Below are 12,515 nucleotides of genomic sequence, written 5' to 3'. Positions count from 1 at the left end.
TTAATAGCATTTGTCACATTACTATCAAATGGATTAAGATCTGAAGTTATTAACTATGAGATTATGTATAAACTGCTAACATTTTGGAATATAAGGTTGGAGAGGGAAAGGGTGTTTGCCAGCAAAATAAAACAAGGAAATTCATTAATTTTGAAGGAGTCAATGCATGTTTTTTGATTTCCACAATTTCTATTGCTGTATGGTGTAGTTGATGCTTTATTTGGAATATGTTACCTACAGGGAAATAATACATTATTGACCACTTAAATATTTTCAAGGTTCCAAAAGAATTGTAACATGGTATCCAGATAAGTTCAAAATTATATCTAGATTTGAAACATCAAACATCAAGAGATCTAGAAAAGTTCTAACAAACCAGAACCCACAGCTACTCAGTTGGCCTAACAGGACTTACACACACATGATTTTTTGTAGTCTCAATTGTGTTCCAATATGTTCAAAATTAAAACCACTTTTTCTTGAAGAGCTTTGAATGAATAAAGCTAGGTAGTGACTAAGGATTCACTAAAGTCCAAGCCAAAAGCAACATTTTCTGATAGTGTTTATATAGGAAAGAAAAGGTATTACTAGCAAATAGAGGATGTTGGATCTGAAATCATCCACTTGTTCATTGTGTTATCTAACCCCACAATAATGCCTGGTACTCTGGTTTAGATTAAAATAGTTTGTTGACATATGCTCTAAGGACCTAACTGACTGCTCTAATGTTTATTCCTCCTATATTTTAATAGTGAATACTTGCATTGTTCAGACAGCATGGGCTAATTCTAGAATCTGTAATCTTAGTCATTTATATTAACATTAACACCCCCACCTACCCCCACACCAATTCTGCATAAGCTAATGTAAAACTCAGATAGCTTTCCAGGGAACATGTTGCTGTTTTCAATAAATACCCAGAACAGCGATTCAAAACAATACAGTGTTGGATGCACCTACTGTTCCGATTTTACTTCATTGCTTTGACAGTCATTTATCTCAGCTCTTTCCTGGGATTAAGATCATCTCCTATCTCTATTTTTGAAAATAATGGTGTAAACTCTTGACAGCTTTCCTGATGGGTTAACAACTGCTTTGCTATCACAGAGTAATTTAACTCTTTCTTTTTTTTCCTATTTAGTCAAGAGCATTCTATACACATATGCTTAAATTCAGCCGTGTGTTGGGGAGGAGCAAGATGGCGGAGGAGTAGGAGACCTAAATTTCATCTGGTCCCAGGAATTCAGCTGGATGGGGATCAAAGCATTCTGAACACCTACAAACTCAATAGGAGATCGAAGAAAAGAATAGCAACAACTCTCTGAACAGAAAAGCGACCACTTTCTGGAAGGTAGGACATGCGGAGAAGTGAATCCGAGGCGATATTCGGGAGGATAGACGGCGGGGGAGGGGCCTCTGTCGGCCGCTTCTGGCAAGTGATAGAGCCGCGGAGCACAAAATCGGAACTTTTAAAAGTCTGCTCCGCTGAGGGACGTCACTCTGGTGGCTAAGTGGGGGGTGGAACCCTCTGGGACAGTGGGGTCTCAGGACCCTCGGGGTCACAGAAAGACCGGGGGTGCCTGAGTGTGGCAGAGCTCCCAGGTATCGGAACAGGGAAGCCGGCTGCAGAGGCGGAGCCCAGGCGCGGGCTCTCAGCTCGGGGTTGCCATAAACCGTGATCCGCGGCACAGTCGGGCCCCTGCTCCTCCAGCAGGGACCCCACAAGCGGCAGATCCGGGGAGACTCACCTTCCTCCCCCGGGAGGAGCCGCGCGGGAGTGCACCGCAGGGATCTGCAGGGTTTGGAGACTTCACCCGGGTCGGGTGCCAGAGATAGAAACGCCCAGTCACAGGCTGGGTGAGCACGGCGTGGGGCCGGAGACCGGGGAGACGGGAGTGACTGACGGCCTTTCTCTGGGGGCTCACTGAGGAGCAGTGCCCCGAGTTCTCGGCTCCTCCAGGGCGGGGATTGGGAGGCTGCCATTTTCACTCTCCGCCTCCAAAGCTGTACGGAAAGCTTGCAGGGAACAAAAGCTCCCGAGAGCAAACCCAAGCAGATTACTTAGCCGGGAGGGGGCAAGGGCGGGGCAAATCCGCCTCCGGGAAAGACATTTGGGAACCACGGCAACAGGCCCCTCCCCAGAAGATCAGCGAGAACAGCCAGCCAAGACCAAGTTTACCCATCAATGAGAACTGCAGAACTCCAGCGCTAGGGGAATACTGCGCATAGAATCCATGGCTTTTTTACCATGATTCGTTAGTCTTTCAAAGTTAATTTTTTTAATTTTCTTTTTTACTTTTTCATTTTTCTTTTTCCCTTTTTCAACCAACATCTTATCAATCCCTTTCTTAAAAATCTTTTTTATTTTTCATTTTTAGAGTCATATTCTATCCCTTCATAGTAGTTAACCTTATTTCTGGTATATATATAAGTTGTTCTCTCTTTAAAATTTTGGGATACAGTTTCTTCTAACAGACCAAAATATACCCTAAATCTCTAGTGTATGGCTTTGTTCTAGTCTCCTGCCTGATCACATTCTCTCCCTTTTTTTTTTAAATCCTCTTCTTTTTTTTTTTTAAATCCTCATTTTCTTTTCTCAACCAACTTATCTTATCAATTCCTTTTATAAAATCTTTTATAATTTTCATCTTTACAGTCATATTCATCCCTTCATCATATTTACCCTTATTTTTGATAAGCTTTTCTTTCTTTAAAATTTTGGAAGGCACTTTCTTCTAACAGACCAAAATAAGTCCAAAATCTAGTGTATGGCACTGCTCTATGCACCAGCCTGATCATATTTGATCATATTCTGCTTTTTTTGTTTGTTTGTTTTTTCTTTTTTTTTCTTTTTTCTTTCTTTCCCTTTCTTTTCCCCTGGTTTCAGGTCTCTTCTGATTTGTGTAGTGTATATTTTTCTGGGGTCATTGTTACCCTGTTAGCATTTTGTTCTCTCATTCATCTGTTCTCCTCTGGACAAAATGACAAGATGGAAAAAAATCACCTCAAAAAAAAGAACAAGAGGCAGTAATGACTGCCAGGGACCTAATAAATATGGACATTAGTAAGATGTTGGAATTAGAGTTCAGAATGACGATTTTAAAGATACTAGCTGGGCTTAAAAAAAGCATGGGAGATATTAGAGAAACCTTTTCTGGAGAAAAAAAAAAGGACCAAAATCTAACCAAGTCAAAATCAAAAAGGCTATTAATGAGGTGCAATAAAAAATGGAGGCTCTAACTGCTAGGATAAATGAGGCAGAAGAGAGAATAGTGATATAGAAGACCAAATGATGGAGAATAAAGAAACTGAAAAAAGAGCTAAACAACTACTGGATCATGAGGGCAGAATTCGAGAGTTAAGTGATACCATAAGACAAAACAATATTAGAATAATGGGGATCCCAGAAGAAGAAGAAAGAGAGAGAGGGGCAGAAGGTATATTGGAGCAAATTATAGCAGAGAACTTCCCTAATATGGGGAAGGAAACAGGCATCAAAATCCAGGAGGCACAGAGAACCCCCCGTAAAATCAATAAAAATAGGTCAACATCCTGAGATCTAATAGTAAAACTTATGAGTCTCAGAGACAAAGAGAAAATCCTGAAAGCAGCTCGGGAGAACAGATATGTTACCTACAATGGTAGAAGCATTAGATTGGCAACAGACCTATCCACAGAGACCTGGCAGGCCAGAAAGGACTGGCAGGATACATTCAGAGCACTAAATGAGAAAAATATGCAGCCAAGAATACTATATCCAGCTAAGCTGGGACTGAAAATAGAAGGAGAGATAAAAAGCTTCCAGGACAAACAAAAACTAAAGGAATTTGCAAACACAAGACCAGCCCTACAAGATATAATTGAAAGGAGTCCTCTAAGCAAAGACAGAGTCTAAACGTAACATAGACCAGAAAGGGACACAGACAATATACGGTAACAGTCACCTTACAGGCAATACAATGGCACTAAATTCCTATCTTTCAATAGTTACCCTGAATGTAAATGGGCTAAATGCCTCACTCAAAAGACACAGGGTATCAGATTGGATAAAAAAACAAGACCCATCAATATGCTGTCTGCAGGAGACTCATTTTAGACCCAAAGACACCCCCAGATTGAAAGTGAGGGGATGGAAAACCATTTACCATGCAAATGGACACCAAAAGAAAGCTGGGGTGGCAATCCTTATATCAGACAAATTAGATTTTAAACCAAAGACTGTAATGAGAGATGAGGAAGGCAGTATATCCTACTTAAGGGGTCTATCCAAAAGAAAATCTAACAATTGCAAATATTTAGGCCCCTAACATGGGAGCAGCCAACTATATAAGGCAATTAATAACAAAAGCAAAGAAACACATTGACAACAATACAATAATAAGGGGGGACTTCAACACCCCCCTCACTGAAAGGGACAGATCATCTAAGCAAAAGATCAACAAGGAAATAAAGACTTTAATTGACACACTGGACCCAATAGACTTCACAGATATATTCAGAACATTCTATCCCAAAGCAACAGAATACACATTCTTCTCTAGTGCCCATGGAACATTCTCCAGAATAGATCACATCCTAGGACAAATCAGGTTTCAACTGGTACCAAAAGATTGGGATCATTCCCTGCATATTTTCAGACCACAATGCTTTGAAATTAGAACTCAATCACGAGAGGAAAGTCGGAAAGAACTCAAATAGATGGAAGCTAAAGAGCAACCTACTAAAGAATGAATGGGTCAACTAGGAAATTAAAGAAGAATTTAAAAAAATCATGGAAACCAATGAAAATGAAAACACAACTGTTCAAAATCTTTGGGATGCAGCAAAGGCAGTCCTAAGAGGAAAATATAGAGCAATACAAGCCTTTCCCAAGGAACAAGAAAGGTCTCTAATACACAACCTAACCCTACACCTAAAGGAGCTGGAGAAAGAACAGTAAATAAGCCATAAACCCAGCAGAAGAAGAGATCATAAAGATCAGAACAGAAATCAATGAAACAGAAACCAAAAGAACAGTAGAACAGATCAATGAAACTAGGAGCTGGTTCTTTGAAAGAATTAATAAGATTGATAAACCCATGGCCATATTTATCAAAAAGAAAAGAGAAATGACCCAAATAAATAAAGTCATGAATGAAAGAGGAGGTCACAACCAACACCAAAGAAATACAAACAATTATAAGAACATATTATGAGCAACTATATACCAGCAAGTTAGATAATCTGGAAGAAATGGATGCATTCCTAGAGATGTATGAACTACCAAAACTGAACCAGGAAGAAATTGAAAACTTAAATAGACCCATAAGCACTAAGGAAATTGAAGCAATAATCAAAAATCTGCCAACAAACAAAAGCCCAGGGACAGATGGCTTCCCAGGGGAATTCTATCAAACATTTAAAGAAGAATTAACACCTATTTTTCTGAAACTGTTCCAAAAAATAGAAATGGAAGGAAAACTTCCAAACTTGTTTTATGAGGCCACCATTACCTTGATCCCAAAACCAGACAAAGACCCCATCCAAAAGGAGAATTACAGACCAATATCCTTGATGAACATGGATGCAAAAATTCTCACCAAAATACTAGCCAATAGGATCCAACAGTACATTAAAAGGATTATTCACCATGTCCAACTGGGATTTATCCCTGGGCTGCAAGGTTGGTTCAACATCCGCAAATCAATCAACGTGCTATAATACATTAATAAAAGAAAGAACAAGAACCATATTATCCTTTCAATAGATGCAGAAAAAGCATTTGACAAAGTACAGCATCCTTTCTTGATCAAAACTCTTCAGAGTATAGGGATACAGGGTACATACCTCAATATCATAAAAGCCGTCTATGAAAAACCCACAGCGAATATCATTCTCAATGGGGAAAAACTAAGAGCTTTCCTCCTAAGGTCAGGAACGCGGCAGAGATGTCCACTATCACCACTGCTATTCAACATAGTATTGGAAGTCCTAGACACAGCAATCAGAAAACAAAAAGAAATAAAAGGCATCCAAATTGGCAAGGAAGAAGTCAAACTCTCACTCTTTGCAGATGATATGATACTTTATGGGGAAAACCCAAAAGACTCCACCCCAAAACTGCTAGAACTCATACAGGAATTCAGTCAAGTGGCAGGATATAAAATCAATGCACAGAAATCAGTGGCATTCATATACAGCAACAACAAGGCAGAAGAAAGAGAAATTAAGGAGTTGATCCCATTTACAATTGCACCCAAAACCATAAGGTACTTAGGAATAAATCTAACCAAAGAGACAAAGGATCTGTACTCAGAAAACTATAAAATACTCGAAAGAAATTGAGGAAGGTACAGAGAAATGGAAAAATGTTCCATGCTCATGGATTGGAAGAACAAATATTGTGAAGATGTCAATGCTACCTAGAGTAAGCTACACATTCAATGCAATCCCCATCAAAATACCATCCACTTTTTTCAAAGAAATGGAACAAATAATCCTAAAATTTGTATGGAACCAGAAAACACCCCAAATAGCCAGACGAGTGTTAAAAAAGAAAAGCAAAGCTGGTGGCATCACAGTTCTGGACTTCCAGCCCTATTACAAAGCTGTCATCATCAAGATAGTATGGCACTGGCACAAAAACAGACACATCGATTAATGGAACAGAATAGACAGCCCAGAAATGGACCCACAACTCTATGGTCAACTAATCTTTGACAAAGCAGGAAAGAATGTCCAATGGAAAAAAGACAGTCTCTTCAACAAATGATGTTGGGATAATTGGACAGCCACATGCTGAAGAACGAAACTGGACCATTTCCTTACACCACACACAAAAATAGACTCCAAATGGTTGAAAGACCTCAATGTGAGACAGGAGTCCATCAAAATACTAAAGGAGAACACAGGCAGCAACCTCTTTGACCTCAGCCGCAGCAACTTCTTCCTAGAAACATCGCCAAAGGCAAGGGAAGCAAGGGCAAAAATGAACTATTGGGACTTCATCAAGATAAAAAGCTTTTGCACATCAAAAGAAACAGTCAACAAAACCAAAAGACAACCGACAGAATGGGAGAAGATATTTGCAAATGACATATCAGATAAAGGGCTACTATCCAAAATCTATAAAGAACTCATCAAACTCAACACCCAAAGAACAAATGATCCAATTAAGAATTGGGCAGAAGACATGAACAGACATTTTTTCCAAAGAAGACATCCAAATGGCCAACAGACACATGAAAAAGTGCTCAACATCGCTCAGCATCAGGGAAATCCAAATCAGAACCTCAATGAGATACCACCTCACACCACTCAGAATGGCTAAAATTAACAAGTCAGGAAATGACAGATGGTGGCGGGGATGCGGAGAAAGGGGAACCCTCCTACACTTTTGGTAGGAATGCAAGCTGGTGCAGCCACTCTGGAAAACAGTATGGAGATTCTTCAAACAGTTCAAAATAGAGCTACTGTACGATCCAGCAATTGCACTACTGGGTATTTACCCCATAGATACAAATGTGGGGATTCGATGGGGTACATGAACACTGACGTTTACAGCAGCAATGTCTACAATAGCCAAACTATGGAAAGAGCCAAGATCTTCATCGACAGATGAATGGATAAAGAAGAGGTGGTATATATATATATATATATATATATATATATATATATATATATGCGCAATGGAATATTATGCAGCCATCAAAAGGAATATAATCTTGCCATTTGCAACAATGTGAATGGAACTGGAGGGTATTATGCTGAGCAAAATAAGTCCATCAGAGAAAGACATGTATCGTATGATCTCACTGATATGAGGAATTCTTAAGCTCAGGAAACTAACTGTTGCTGGAGTTATGGGGGTTGGGAGGGATAGGGCAGCTGGGTGATAGACATTGGGGAGGGTATGTGCTGTAGTGAGCTCTGTGAATTGTGTAAGACTGTTGAATCACAGACCTGTACTTCTGAAACAAATAATACATTTTATGTTAAAACAAAAATAAGAAGATAACAGGAAGGGAAAAATGTAGGGGGGGAAATCAGAGGGGAAGACGATCCATTAGAGACTATGGACTCTGAGAAACAAACAGAGGGTTCTAGAGGGGAGGGGGTGGGGAATGGGTTAGCCTGGTGATGGGTACTGAGGAGGGCATGTACTGAATGGAGCACTGTGTGTTATATGCAAATGATGAATCATGGGACACTACATCAAAAACTAATGATGTAATGTATGGTGATTAACATAACATAAAAAAAAATTCAGCCCTGTGTTGAATGCAACTGTATTACAACAGCCCTAGACTGAAAGTATGCTTCTTTTTAGTGCGTGTTGGTAAAGAGAAGATAAGAGAACAAAAGAGAAGGGAAGAGAAATTAATACGATGCCACCAATGCTTGCTATTTTCCTTGGCTGGGAAAATACTTCCCAGTCTGCTGGAAATAAACTGCTGGCATCATCCTTGTCTCAGAGTGACTACAGTATGGATGATAAATCTAAATTAAGTTGATTGTGTCTTCTAAAATTAAAATAGAAATAACAAATGGCTTGTTTTTCACACCTGTATCTTCTTCTTAATCAGCTTTTTTCCTCTCCTTAAGCAGGCAGTAGTTAAGAATTTTCCAGTTGCATAAAATAAGTATGTATTGTTATTATTATCATGATTCTCATTTATTTCTTTCTTAACAGGTCCTGGACACTAAGATCCACTACTATTTTATTCAACAATTTTTTTTTTAAAGATTTTATTTATTTGACAGAGAGAGACACAGCAAGAGAGGCCACAAGTAGGGGGAGTGGGAGAGGGAGAAGCAGGCTTCCTGCCAAGCAGGGAGCCCGATGCAGGGCTCAATCCCAGGACCTGGAATCATGACCTGAGCCGAAGGCAGACCCTTAATGACTGAGCCACCCAGGCGCCCCTCAACAATATCTTTTGAGCATTTATTGTATATTAGATTCTGAGATTGACACTGAACATACAATGGTGAACAAGACAGACATGGTCTTCTCACCCTAAAGGGCGTATAACCTAGTTATAGATGTAGAAAAGTAAACAGGTGCATCATGAGGCTAGGGAAAAACAAAGACATGCTGATTACAATGAACACACTTCAGAGAACACCAAAATGCACCTCCAGAGATGAAGAAACAATTCAGAAGACACTTTATTCACTCAACAAGCATTTATAACCAGCTACTATGTGCAAAGCACTATGCTTAGCATTGAGATAGTAAACAAGATTCCTGCTGTCTTGGATACTTTTATCTATTAGGGGAGATATATAATAAACAATACATGGATGTATAATATTAGGTAAGAATGAGTTAGTAGTGTAACAGGAAACAGGGCTGAAGATCATGATTCTCATTTATTTCATTCTTGATGAGGGGTCATGGAAGGACCCTCTGAGGAGATGATGTGAACAGGGACCTGGTTGAAAAAAGGAAGCAAGCCATGTGGAGATCTGAGGAGAGATCTGCAGAAACAGTCAGTGCAAAGACCCTGAGGTTAGAGTGTGCTGGCATTGTTCAAATTAGAGCAAGAAGGCTGGCAAAGTCCAAGTGAGGAGGTGACTATGAGAAACTGTTTGAGAATTTGCCCAGGGCAGCATATATAGGGTCTGGGAGACAATGGTTGTCTTTGGATTTGTTTTTTCTTCTGATTAGAATGGACAACTTTGGAGGATTTTGAACAAGGAAGTGGCATAATTTTATATTTTGGAAGGTGGCTGTAATTGTCATACATAGACCTAGATGTGGATGGAAGGAGTGAAGACTAGGAGACTAGATAGGAGGTATTAATGTCCAGGCAACGATTGGGATTTGGATGAAAGTGGTAGTTCTAGAGTTCATGAGAATTGACTAGAATTTATTTCAAAAATATTGTTGGCAGGAATTCTTGATGTATATTAGATAACAATGTTCTAACAAAAGCAACAAAGGCATAGGAGTTTCACTTGAGAAATGGGGTGAGAGGCAGGTCCTTTCATAAACAGGGGAAGTAAATTCTGAGGAGATAGGGAATGGAGCTTGGGAAGAAATAGCAAGCTTTCCATTTGAGACCTACTAAGCTTTTACAATGGCGACCATAGTTCAACCTAAAGAATGAGTTGGAGTTAGCCAGCACTATGAGAAGAAATAAGGGGATGGGACTTCATTTTACCCAAAGTCACTCAGTCTAGATCTAGAATTTTAACTCTGGTTTAACTGACTCCAATATCTATATTCTTTCCACATTGCTCTACTCTGCCCTTCCCAACCAGTTTAGGAATAATAAGGATTTGCCTGTAGCCCTGTGGGTATCTTTAGAATTTCATAGTTTTAAAGGAAAGGAGAGCAATAATGGTATTACATTAGTGCACAAAAAATGGGAATTGTAGCCAACTTTGCCTGGCATTACAGGAATATTCTTAGCCTGAACTGTAGAGGATGCAAGTTCTTCCACAAAATCACTCTACCACTCTATAAGGCTTATAATAAAGAACACTATTTTTTATTACATTTAAAATATATATGTATATATAAATACACACACATTTATACAAATACAAATATTTATCCCTGCATTGGTATGCATCTACCTCATCCAGTTCTACCTTGACAGCATTCATTAATTCTGTCTGGGAAAAAAAATAATCATAGTCCATAATGACTAGACTAGTCTAATACTCTTGATATTCTCTGTTGTAGCATCCTTGTCAAACTTATAATCTATAGTATCCAAGCAAACCTTCAAGATCAAATATAAAAACATGCATGTATATAAATACTCTACTCCTAGTCCTAGAACTTAATACTATATCATATATTAGAATTTTCAAATAATTTGATAACTATAATTTTTCATTAGTTCTTACAGGACAGTTATTATCTATTCAAGGAATGTTTGCTGAGTACCTGCTACTATATAAATTGTGGGGAAAATGATGAGCTCTAAGAACTTAGAGTTCAGGAGGGACTCTACATTTAAGCTTATACACATACCTATCTTGGGTTATTTGAGCACTTATGCTGTCTTCTTTAATTGCGCATGCTAGACACCTGTCCTTTCCTGATGCACATATTCCCATCTGCACATTTTCTGCTTGGAAGTTCAGCTTCTGGACTACGCAGTTTACCATATAAACTTCTCTCATAGCAGTTACAATTTTATGCTGTATCTCTTGATTTCCTTTTCTCAATTTTCTAGTAGACTGTAGATGCCTTGGAAACAAAGACTTTTTGTTTAACCCCATATACCCTAGGACTTGAAATGTGCTTACCACATAGTAATTATCTAAAGAGTATTGTTGAATGAGCAAATGAATTCAGTATTGGTGTACACTGCATGAGGGGATTTAATTTCAGTTATTAAATCTTCATGTAAAGAAATTAGGAGAATGCATTTAGGAACAGAGTTGAATAGTCACATGGTCAGCTAAATGATTACTTAATTATTGTATATTTTATACTGATTCTAGTTCAATTTATAATTAATATTTGAGTTGATTCAATATATGAGATCAATTTCACTTTCAGAAATTACATGTTGGAAAAGAAGGAGAATAAAGTGCTCTATAGTTCTAGAAATCTCCCCAAATGTGGCTCAATTCAGGTCATTCTCTGTTTTAAATCTGTTACATAAGACTGTAGTATTCAAATATAAACAGGGTAGCATAAGGTATGGACAAGACAAAAAGGATTAAGCTTTCTAGGGAGATGATAAGAAGTCTTTTTCTGTTGGTAATCCAAAAGCATCAAGCTCAGCAGTCAGAAAATAAAGTCTAGCGATGGGACTAAAGCAGGAAGAAGGTACAGTAAAAACTCGTTAATTGACCAATTTCATTTTCATAGAGAAGATATTAAGCTGGTTATTAAAAGTTGGACCATTCCTCAGACAGATATGGAAGGATGAGCAGAAGTAATAGTGACCATCTGCAAAGGGCAGAAAAAGAATGGAATACTCTGAGATTGGAGAGAAGTTTGGTGTAGTTTGGTTAGTTGGAAATGGAGTGCTTTTTAGCAAAAGTTTCTTTATAATAGACTGGCTTCTCAGTATGAAGGGCTTTCTATGACATGCTAAGGAATTTGTACTGAGTCACAGTCTGTAGGCAATACAGAGTTGATTGAGGTTTTTAAATGTTGACATGATTAGCTTTGCAAAGATGATTTTGTGACAATATTAAAAAGATGCCTCAGTAACTCAGAGGTATTCATTATTTATTTTCTAGCACACTAAAGAATTCCTGGCATCTTTTAATTGCCCAAAAAATCTTTGTGGAGTCAATGAATAAACATAATTGGCCAATTGCTGGATAAAGGAAAGTCTAGATGTAGGAGAATAACTGGGACACTATTTCAGAAGTACAGGCAAGCAATGATGAATGAATTTGGAGAGGTGAAGTCATATTTGGAAGTTGAATTTGACATAGAATTTAGTGATGATTTAAATGAAGAAGACAGAGGGGAAAAGGGGGGAAGGGTCAATGGCAGCTCTGAAATTTCTGTATCCCCTAAGAAGGTATAGGAAGAGGAGAAACAGTGTGGGGAGAAA

The sequence above is a fragment of the Mirounga angustirostris genome, unplaced genomic scaffold (genome assembly GCF_029215605.1).
Source record: "Mirounga angustirostris isolate CCGP_5_RB_7025 unplaced genomic scaffold, mMirAng1.0.hap1 SCAF_15, whole genome shotgun sequence".
NCBI classification, from domain to species: Eukaryota; Metazoa; Chordata; class Mammalia; order Carnivora; family Phocidae; genus Mirounga; species Mirounga angustirostris.
The sequence above is the reverse complement of the archived record's forward strand: the minus strand, read 5'-3'. Positions refer to the sequence as shown.